Source organism: Rhinoderma darwinii, chromosome 2 (assembly GCF_050947455.1).
Source record: "Rhinoderma darwinii isolate aRhiDar2 chromosome 2, aRhiDar2.hap1, whole genome shotgun sequence".
NCBI lineage: Eukaryota > Metazoa > Chordata > Amphibia > Anura > Rhinodermatidae > Rhinoderma > Rhinoderma darwinii.
In genome coordinates, this window is record NC_134688.1 from 76494193 (window position 1) to 76506331 (window position 12139).

The following is a 12139-nucleotide window of genomic DNA, read 5'->3' on the forward strand; positions in this document are numbered from 1 at the left end:
TTTTGGAGCAGTGTACCAGTACTGTTTTCATATTACAAGTATCTGGACATTATTATAATGATTCCAGTCCAATGATAAAGTCTATAAAAGTCGTTCATAATATTTGCACATTACCATCTACCATATAGATTCCGCAGACAAATAGATGATTCAAAGGAGTCTCTATTCAGTTAGGCATATACCCAGACAATTTACATTCCATTTCATCTGTCGTTTAATTAAAATATTTACTACAGCTTTTCTGTGTTTCCAATTGTTTCATTAACGGACAGATAGCTGTATGTAGCATGTCAATGACGGCTTAGTTCATCAAATTGATTGAGTCTGTGTGCATATCTCCAGGACACTGCATCTACTGTGAGCTGTACATTGGCATCCACAAACTATCACTAAGGGCTATTCACATCACGCTGTTTTCTTGTATTGCACATTGAACTAAGGCAACATTGTTCTAAATGAATACATTAGAATAGTTTGCTTGTTCCATCTCAAAAGACACTTTGCAATTGATTTATAAGTCACTGACCATTTTCAGTCACACTAATGTTTTGAATAACATCAGCTTTCTGGATTCCAAAGTTAAAGGACAGGGACACTTTGTGGTAATTAATGGAGGATAAATGGGTAAAACAGACCCAAAAAGGCGATTTTTGAGAGATAATCCATGTGATATTTGTAATTTTATTGTATGGAGTGTTGGACTATTTTCCATATACAAAGTTGCTAACAATGTATGTGTTAATTTTACCCCGTACTGATCAGTATTCAGATATTAAGCATTTAAGAAGCATTCATTACGCCCCAGCACGAATAGTTGCTTTAAGGGATGCACCTCCAATTGCGACATACTACATGTGTGGAGAACATGTCCCAGTGTACTACGATTTTGGTCTTGTGTGTATGGCCGGGCCCAGACTATATTTCCCCCTTCTCTCAGTAGAGATCCATGGGTAGATTTACTTCATCTCAAATCTTCCGATCTTCTTCAAGTACAACCTTGAAAACTTACACTTATCTTTCTAGCAGCTAAACAAACAATAGTTTGTGTCTTGAAGAAAATATTGTATTCCATACTCTAATAAGTTTCTAATCAGACTGGAGATTTTCATGACCAACTAACAATCCACTAATATCCTTTCTGATACTCAACCAAAATTTCTCAAGATCTAGGGCTCATGTATGTCCCATGCCCACCAGCATTTGCTTTTCGCTAGGAGAACCAAATCCTAAATTTATACCTTTCTCACCCGTCATATTCTTTGAAAGTAAAGAGGAATACATTACAAGATATTAACATTTTATTTTAAAATTTTTTTAGAATTCCCTGTGTGCGACTATCAATATAAAAAACAAAAACCTGGAACATTGTAGTTTGTACACTGGCCACTGAGCAACCTAATAGGCTTAGGCTGGGTTCCCATGGGTCGGATATGCTGCGTAAAACAGTCTACACTGTATAGCGGCCGTGCTGGGTTACTGCAGGCCTGCTCCTATTCACTTGAATAGGAGCAGACAGTGGCGGATCATCATTAGGGAGGTTCAGGCGTCCCAAGGCTTCCAGGGGGCCCATGGCCGCCCGAACCGCACATAACCGCACAGTCTCCCTCATGTCCGGTGGCATCGCTAGCACCGGAGGGGGCCCGGTGCTAGTGACAGCCACAATCACTTGTAGGACGCAGATACAAAAGAATACTATAGGTTGCAGGCCGCGTTAGCCTATAAGGAGCTGGGAAGGCTCCCTGCACAGGCTGGCATGATGACGTCACTGCATCACGCTGGTCTGCGCATGCGTCCCGACCGGTGCATGTGCAGCGTTCCATTCGTCGCGGGAACGGGGCAAGGTAAGTACAATATTATTTGTTTTTTGGGGGGCTGTGTAGCAAAATACAGAGGGGGGAGCGCTGTGTAGCCCTATATACAAGGGGGAGCGCTGTGTGGCACTATATACAAGGGGTGATTGCTGTGTAGCACTATATAAAAGCAGAGGAGGGCTGTGTAGAATTATATACAAGTGAGGGGAGCACCGTCTAGCACTATATACAAGGTGGGAGCGCTGTATAGCACTATATACAAATAGGGGGAGCGCTGTGTAGCACTATAGACAAGGGGAGCGCTGGGTGGCACTATATACACGGGAGGGCTTTGTGGCACTATATACTAGGCGGGGCTGTGTGGCACTTTATACAAAGGGGCTGTGTGGCACTATATAAAAGGGGGGCTGTGTGGCACTATATACAAGGAAGGATGAACTGTGGCGCTATCTGCAGGAGGGCTGTGGGGCGCTATCTGCAGGAGGGCTGTGTGTGGCGCTATCTACAGGTGGCACAAAAGCGTCATTATTACTTTGGTGGCACAAAGAGGGCATGGTTACGGATGGGGCACTTTTATTGTGTCGAGCACTGAGGAATCATTATTACCATCTGGGGCACTGTCGATTATGAGTTTGTTTAGGGGATGTGGTATAAGTGTGGAGGGTGCTGGAAAAGCGAGAAACCAACATGTCTGTGTGTCAAATTCTGCAGAGACGAGTCGTGGCTGGAATAAGTCATCACAGTGGTCTGGGATGGAGAAAAAATGGGAAAGTGACCGAATCACTAAATATAAATATAAATATGCTTAAATCACTTATATTGTCTGTAGAGCTACTGTGTATAACTGGCATCTACCTATATATGGTCACTATATGGTGGTAGTATTGGTCTTTGTATAGTGGTTTTTATTCAGTAACAGTATGGGGGTATTATTCAGTCACTATGTGGTTATGTTGAGGTGGTATTATTCAGTTACAGTATGTGGGTAATATTCAGTCACTGTGTGGTTATGGTGTGGCGGTTTTATGTGGACCTTATATTGTGTTATTATTGGTAATATTTGTCTTATAATATTGAGTTGTGTTCAGTAACAGTATGCAGGTAATATTTCATCTGGTATAGTGGTATGATTTAATAAATGTATATGTATGTATGCATATATAATTTTTTGTGTCAGAGGGGGGACATATGCTTTGGGGCTTGTAACACTCCTGGACGCTCTACAAATCAGTGATGCAGTTCTCTGCACACCGCCTTCTGAATTGACTGTATTATTGATACAGTAAAGGCCTGTTCACATCTGCGTCGGGGTTCCGTTGATGGGTTCCGTCAAACCTTTCAGTTGGAGGAACCCATCAACGGAAAGGCAGACGAGAACCATAGCTACTGTTTGCATTATCATTGATTTCAATGGTAATGTTTCCTTTGCACATGGTTTCCATTTGTCTCTGTTCCGTAAGGTTTCCATTTTTTTGGGGTGGAATCAATAGCGCAGTTCACTAACATTTTTTATTTGATTTGTTAAAGGCTATGTACACCTTTTAAAAACTACTCTTTGAGGTACAGCCGCTTTGTATCCTGTATACAGAGCAGCTGTATTTAGCACTAAAACCTGTATCCGTCCGGTCAGCGGGACTGATGGGTTCAGTGACAGCGGGTCAAGGTTGACTATGACACGCAGGATCGAGCGGTTATTGATTACATCTAAGTTCATATACTACGGTTTTACATTTGAAAAATATTAATAGGATTGTTTTTTTTAAAGTTTTAATAAAAGTTCAAAGAAGAAAAGCATTGTTTAGGCGTCTCGGAAGGGAAAAGGGGGTTGGGGGGTTGCATTGCATGTAAAGGAGAAGGAGGGGGCCCATGTTGTGTCAACAGCAGGGCCCATGGTACACTTAATCCGCCACTGGCAGCAGAGGTGCAGTAACCCAGAACGGCCGCTATACAGTGACTGGAGCTACCTGCTTCCAGAACCGACCACTGCAGAACTTCTGGTGCCCAGAGGCTGCCGGAACAGCTGATCGGTGCTGGGTGAGAGTATATCATATAGTGATTATCTATACTGTGGATAGGAAATCAGTGTTAAAAACCACCCCCTGCATGGGCAACCCCTTTAAGTCCTTTATACTATTCCTACATTTATTATCCACTTCATGATTTGTTTAAAAAACAAAACAAAAAAAGCACACATCTAAAACTGCATTTACAAATCCGGAAGTGACTGATTCTGCGAATGAAATCTGTTCCATTCAGCTGAATTGGGTTTGTAAAAATTTCATGCATAATGCAGAAGGACCCTTATTCACATGTATAAAACCAATTTCAGCGGCTGACGTTTCAACAAAGAATCTACCCTGTGTGCACATACCCTAAGGAAGGGTTCCCATAGGCCGGATATGCTGCGTAAAAGTAGGCAGCGTATCCGACCTAGAACCTGCAGCAAATTCCATCCAAAGGACTGTACCAAATTGTGGTGCAGTGTATTGGGGCGGAATCTCAGCTGTGGAAACCAGCGCTTGAAAAAAAGTCGAAACTTAGGGCCTATTTACATCAGCGTTGCTTTCCGGTGAGGGGTTTTGTCAGAGCTTTCCTTCGGGGTGACTCCTCAACGGAATGGCAAACGGAAACCATAGCTTCCGTTTGCATCAACATTGATCTCAATTGTGACGGAAAATTTGCTAATGGTTTCCGTTTGTCAACGTTGTGAAAGGATTCCGTTGTTTTGACAGAATCAATAGTGCAGCTGACTGAACCTCTCAACGGAAAGACAACGCTGATTTGAACACAGGATTTCCCCAGGCCGTTGTAATTCCTCTGTTGTCCGTTCAGTTTGGCCTGGGATGACGCTCCATGTAACCACTCCATGTGACTTTGCTGTGATTGGCTCCAGCATGCACATGGGATAAAACGTCATCCCAGGAGGCTGGCCTGGACGAACAACAAACAAAAGCTTCGCTGTGACAATGGCAAGTATAAACTTTTTTATTAATTTTACGTGAAAAAAGGCTTTTATTTTTTTTCTTATTTGTGATAGTTGTGGCGGAATCGCAGCGTTTTTGTTGCAAAAGTTTCAACACTTGGCTATTTATTGCGGGGTTTACATACCCATTGAATTTGATGTGAAAAACCCGCAACAGAAGGGCAATGAATCCGCAGCATAAATTGACATGCTGCAGATTTAAATTCTGCACCGCAGGTCAATTAAGGAACGTTTTCACTGCAGATTTATTTCTGAGGCGTGTGCATGAGATTTGTTCAAATCTTATTCACTTTGCTGCTACTTTAAATGCTGCGGAATTTCCACATAGAATTCCATTGCGGAAATTCCGCAGCATTTACACTATGTGGGAACCCAGCCTAAGGCCCCCTTCATACATGCAGTTTTTGGTGCAGAGTTTAAAGCCAAAGCCAGTGGATATATATTAGACAGGAAAAGTATTAGTATTATTTATAGTCCGGTGTGCATGAACCCTGATCTGTCCATCAATGAAAAAAAAATTCAGTCATGTTGGATTTCAAACGTCCAATACCTTGTTTTGCTGTGAGATAAGCAGTCTCAAAGCTGTCTGGTAATCATTTATTCCTCTACAGTAAGGCCGTGTTCACAACGTGTTAATGAACTACAGAGTTTACCAAACCTATCCATAGGCCCCCATTCAACCAGCGTGAGCCGAAACAGTGTCCCTTTGTCATACACTGGAACAGTATGCATCGGCATACCTTTTTTTTTTTTTACTGTATAGAATAGCATAGAGGGATTCAGTAATAAAAGTAAAGCATACTGCGGAAATAGACTTATTTTTTTATTTATGTGTATATATATATATATATATATATATATATATATATATGTGTGTGTGTGTGTGTGTGTGTGTAAGAATAGGCTATTGGGGATGTATGTCACTGTATGACTATATAATGGCATATGTTGCAGCCTTTCAGTATATATGTCTGGAAAAGTTGATATATACTATATACTACTGGCGAAAGGCTCTAGCACAGTGTGAACAGAGCCTAAACTTGCATGCACTTGGCCCTAATATCCTACTGTATCGACCCCAGACATTTCTGGTTGCAGCCCTAAATGCACCTAAAAAAAACTTGAAGTAACTTTGCAAAAAGTTTTATTCAAAAATATCTTACCCGTTTTGTGTATACAGCTTCTATACAGCTTATGTGCATCAACTTGATGCAGCTGCTTCTCGATGGTTACGAACTACAGCCAAGTCTAAGGACGTTGCCTCGTCCGAAACGCGTAGGCTAACAGGATCAATTCTTTCCTACTATTCACACACCGAGACCATACTACAATGGACTTTTTAACGCAATTTAATTAAACTTGGAAAAATATTTTTTCTATTTTACTTCTACCTAAGCGCTGGACCATATTTCCTCTGCCATTTCTACAAACAAGCCCTGTTGTATAGCCTGATCCTTCAATAATGGGTTACTTCCCTCATCCTTCTGCTTGTTTCTTGATACCTATTCCTGAGTACTGCCGTGCCATATGTGGTTAGTGGTGATACAAAGCAGTTTATGTTTCCCTGAGGATGCTTCTGAGCTGCGTTTTCTCATAAAATTTGCAACTTGCTCAGCCATGTGAGTGTGCGACGCGATATAGGATTGAGAGAAGGAAGGGGGTTAGAGAAAGCATGCTTCATAGGGAATGCCCATTGAGCTCTGAGCTTGCATGTCCACAAGCAGAGATGTAAGAAAAAGCTTTAAAATAAAACATGCAATACAGATTTCAGTCAGAAACATACTGCAACTTAAACCTCTGCAGTTATACAGACACATATCTAAAATGATTTTCTTCTATAACAAAGGTGCACATACAACTCCACAATCATGCATCTGTTTCTAAAGAATCCAACAAGATCAGGGCCAACCTTAGGATAGATGGTGCCCTGTTCGAAATTTTCTTTTGGTGCCCCACCCCTATAATAGAAAAAAAATGCCCCATAAAACTTGAAATGCACCCACACAGTATAATGCCCTTTTTAGTGCCCCCAAACAGTATATTGCCCCACACACCATATAATGCCCCTTTAGTGCCCACCATATAGTATAATGCCCCATAACTGCCCCATACAGTATAATGCCCCATAACTGCCCCACTCACAGCATAATGCCACCTTTACTGCCCCCACACAGTATAATACCCCCTTATGCCCCCACACACAGTATAATGCCCCCTTTAGTGCACCCCACACAATATATAGCACTCTTTAGTGCCCACCACGCAGTATAATGTCCCCTTTAATGCCCTCACACAGTATAAAGCCCCATATTGCCCTCCTCCACAGTATAACGCCCCCTTTATTGCCCACCCACAGTATAATGTCATCCAAGTGTCCCCATGCAGTATAATGCCCCTTTTAGTGCCCACACACAGTATAATGCCTCCTTTAGTACCCACGCAGAGTATAATGTCCCCCAAGTGTCCCCACACAGTATAATGCCCCCTTTAGTGCTCACACAGTATAATGTCCCCCAAGTACCCCCACACAGTATAATGTCCCCCAAGTGCCCCCACACAGTATAATGCCCCTTTTAGTGCCCACACACAGTATTATGCCCCCCAAATGCCCCCACACAGTATAATGCCCCTTTAGTGCCTCCACAAAGTTTAATACCCCCTTTAGTGCTCTAACACAGCAAGATGCCTTTTAGTGACCCCCATACTGTTTAATGCCCCCTTGTGACCCCCAGTATAAATAATGCCCAATTATGCCCCCCCACACACAATATAATGCCCGGTCACCTTATGCCCCCATTATTACACAGTATAATTATGCCCATCCCACACAGTATAAAGCCTCTCTTTTGCCCCCTTATGCCCCCTACTGTGCCACTGTGTTATGTTAAAATAATGTATAAGTAATGGCTGCCTTGCAGCATGGAGACACGGGAACCGAGCTGTGGTCAATTTTACTCACCACTCGCTCGGGTCCTTCTCTGTTCTGGCCCTGGCCCTGTACTGTGACACACACGTTGAATTGCCATCTGGGTTATGCATACTTGATATTTCGGTTTGTTTTATCTTTGGCGTCTACTCTTTTTTTTCTATTCATTTTCTGGTGCCTGTTTGCAACTTATTATCAGCTTTATTTTTCATACAGTTACAATTCTTGGCATGCTGAGCACCAGATAGTCCCAGGTTTCTGATTCTTGTGACAATTGTATGTTGTGGAGTAGTGGCTTTATATTTACCCAGTACTATCTATTTATTGGTACATTATTGTCCCATTCAGACAAGTATTGTGACTGTAGTACTGCCCTGTTTATTTACACATGGGCCCCTGTTTATATTTGTTTTGAAATGTTTTTACTTGTGTGTCATATATATATTTTTTGGATCAATAAAAAAATTTTCATTTTTCATACTATTTGTATATTTGTATTGGGTGTGCGCTATTTTGATCGTTCTTTCTTTCCTTGCTTTCAACACATGTTGAATTGTCACATGACATATCAATATCATGTGTCTCAGTGCATCACTGGTGCAAGAGCAGAGAAGTAGCGCCTGGGCGGAACGGCAGCTGCATAGTCGCCGGGCCCAGGGGGCTTCAGAAATACAAGCAAGGGAGGGGAGTAAGCGCAGCTACGCTAGTTTTCCATCCAATGAAAACATTATTATGACCCCTCATATACCCCTTCCCATATCTACAGCCATTCCACGTGTCTATGAATGCTTATTAAAGGAATACAGCAATGATTCTGGATTCATGATATCTCCATAAACTTGACAAGTAAACCATGCTGGACAGTCGAAGTATCAAAAAGACCCTCAGTGCCCATTGGTGAGGGTCAGTTATTAGTCATATTTGATCCAAACTTGAATTTTAACTTTGAAGTGAAAAAGTCTTTGACATATAAATCACTTATTAATTGAAATTCAAAGACACGTCCAACATTGAACCAAAAAACACTTAGGTCTGCTGAAGTCATTGAGATCCTAAACCCAAGAGGCAGACAATGATCCATTTTTCCATTGCACATTCTAATATTTTCAATTATTTCATATTCTAGAGCGCTATTTGTTTGTATTATTTACTCAGCATTTTATAGCATAATTAACTTGTACATCCGTGAAGTACTGAACATAATTTCTCTTAACTCGAATGACCTTCTTCCCTTAGTTAATCTGAACATTTAACAGCCTTAATAAATATATGTCTAATTTAAACCATGTGGCAGCAAATTGAAACCATAGGCTCTGAACGATAAATTTTCCTTCTCATGTTAGAACATCCCCTAGAGACAGTTTCAGAGTCCCATGATTATGTGAGAGGCAAAATGTGTGTATCTTTTTTTATTAAATTCCTTATGATATGTGCTCGGCTGATTGAGTCTTACTTTGTAGAGAATTATAATAACATTTTAGTGTATTTTCAGATACTGTTCCTTTTAAGACTATTTTCACTTCAAGGGGAAATGGTGCAATAAAAGCCTACTTGTTTCGAAAAAAAAGGCAATTTGAAGGTAAAAGTCAAATGCACTAAAATCACAATGAAAGTATTATTAAGATAACTTTATGGACATTTAAGAAAACAACGCCTAGCTAAAAAAAAGATAAAATGTATTTATTTTAATCAGGTGACCCTGCTGTGTAAAATTGCATCTACGAAAATACGAGGAAGCAATTGTTTCTAAATTGCCTACAATACGCTTTCAGATAGTCAAAAATCATGGACAATCATTTGATAATGATTGACTTAAACTGTAATGCAAGGCCGGAAGTGAACAAATAGACTTCTTAAAAAAGTTGTATCAGGAAAGATATTCATGCCATATTGCAAGGCGGATATGCCAACAATGTCCGATCAATGCTGGTCCCACCTCTATAACTCGTGCCAGTGGCCAGAACAAAGTGGCATTAGCACTAGAAAAGTGTCGTCCCCTGTTGGCTCCGCTCAGTTTTCTCCAGAGACCAAATGGTCAGCTCATTATAGTCAATGGTCGACCATGCAGTAGCCTGGATACAGCTGACCAGCGCCCTGAGAAGAAAAGGTAGCACAGCGATGCTTCCACTTCCATTTAGCATATAATTGGGGGTCAAAGCAGTCGGACCACCACGATAAGATATTGATGGCATAATCTAGAAATATGGCATTAATATATCTCCTAGGACAACTCCTTTAACAAAGCAATAATTTTAAGGTAATGTTAAGGTAATGAAATAGATTAAGGGTCCTTTTACACCGGCCGTAAAAACAAGAGCTGATCAACGAGACAGCTTGTTGATCGGCGCTCGTTTGCTCCTTTCACAAGGAGCCATGATCAGTAAGGTATTGGGATGAGGAATCGTTACTACGATCGCTCGTCCCAATGCACTTCCATCATGTGGGCAGGACATCTCCCAGTTTACACAGGGAGATGTGCTGCCGACAACGATAATATTTTGTGCTGCATAAACGATACGATCAGCCGATGAACAAGTGTTTGCTCGTTTATCAGCTGATCCTTGCCCTTTTTACACAGGACAATAATCAGGACCGAGCGTTCATATGAACGCTTATTTTCCCGGTCATTGGCCCATGTAAAAGGACCTTTACTTGTACATACAGTATAACTAGTTACATATATAGAATTGTGATTTCTCAATGATTTTGCAATTGTGTGTGAAATCACTGGATTTGTTATGATACCTTAAAATCTGTAAATAATGCTGTTAGGAAACGTCTGTCCCTTTAACCCCTTCCCTCTTTAGCCACTTTTGACCTTCCTGACAGAGCCTCATTTTTCAAATCTGACATGTTTCACTTTATGTGGTAATAACGTTGAAATGCTTTCACCTATCCGTGCGATTCTGAGATTGTTTTCTCGTGACACATTGGACTTTAAGATAGTGGTAAAATTTGGTCGATACATTCAGTATTTAATTGTGAAAAACACGAAAATATAGTGAAAAATTGCAAAAATTAGCATTTTTCTCAATTTAAATGTATCTGCTTGTAAGACAGATGGTAATACCACACAAAATTGTTGCTAATTAACATCCCCCATATGTCTACTTTAGATTGGCATCGTTTTTTGAACATCCTTTTATTTTTCTATGACCTCACAAGGCTTAGAACTTTAGCAGCAATTTCTCACATTTTCAAGAAAATTTCAAAAGGCTATTTTTACAGGGGCCAGTTCAGTTGTGAAGTGGTTTTGAGGGCCTTATATATTAGAAACCCCCAAAAAGTCACCCCATTTTAAAAACTTCACCCCTCAAAGTATTCAAAACAGCATTTAGAAAATGTCTTAACCCTTTACACATTTCACAGGAATTAAAGCAAAGTAGATGTGAAATGTACAAATTTCATATTTTTTTGCAGAAATAAATTTTTAATACAATTTTTTTTATAACACAGAAGGTTTTACCAGAGAAATGCAACTCAATATTTGTTGCCCAGTTTCTGCAGTTTTAGGAAATATCCCACATGTGGCCGTAGCGTGCTACTGGACTGAAGCACCGGCCTCAGAAGCAAAGGAGCACCTAGTGGATTTTGGGGCCTTATTTTTGTTAGAATATATTTTAGGCACCATGTCAGGTTTGAAGGGCTCTTGCGGTGCCAAAACAGTGAAAATCCCCCAAAAGTGACCCCATCTGGGAAACTAGACACCTCAAGGAAATTATCTAGGGGTGTAGTGAGCATTTTGACCGCACAGGTTTTTTACAGAAATTATTGGAAGTAGGCCGTGAAAATTAAAATCAACATTTCTTCAAAGAAAATGTAGGTTTAGCGATTTTTTTTCTCATTTCCACAAGGACTAAAGGAGAAAAAGCATCGCAAAATTTGTAAAGCAATTTCTCCCGAGTAAAACACTACCCCACATGTGGTAATAAATGGATATTTGGACACACGGCAGGGCTTAGAAGGGAAAGAGCGCCGTTTGGCTTTTGGAGCTCAAATTTAGCAGGAATGGTTTGAGAGGCGATGTCACATTTACAAAGCCCCTGAGGGGACAAAACAGTGGAAACCCCCCACAAGTGACCCCATTTCGGAAACTACACCCATTGAGGAAATTATCTAGGGGTATAGTGAGCGTTTTGACCCCACAGGTTTTTTGCATAAATTATTGGAAGTAGGCTGTGAAAATGATAATCTAAATTTTTTCAAAGAAAATGTAGGTTTAGCTCATTTATTCTCATTTCCACAAGGACTGAAGGAGAAAAAGCACCATAAAATTTGTAAAGCAATTTCTCCCGAGTAAAACAATACCCCACATGTGGTAATAAACGGTTGTTTGGACACACGGCAGGGCTTAGAAGGGAAAGAGCGCCATTTGGCTTTTGGAGTCCACATTTAGCAGGAATGGTTTGCGGAGGCCAT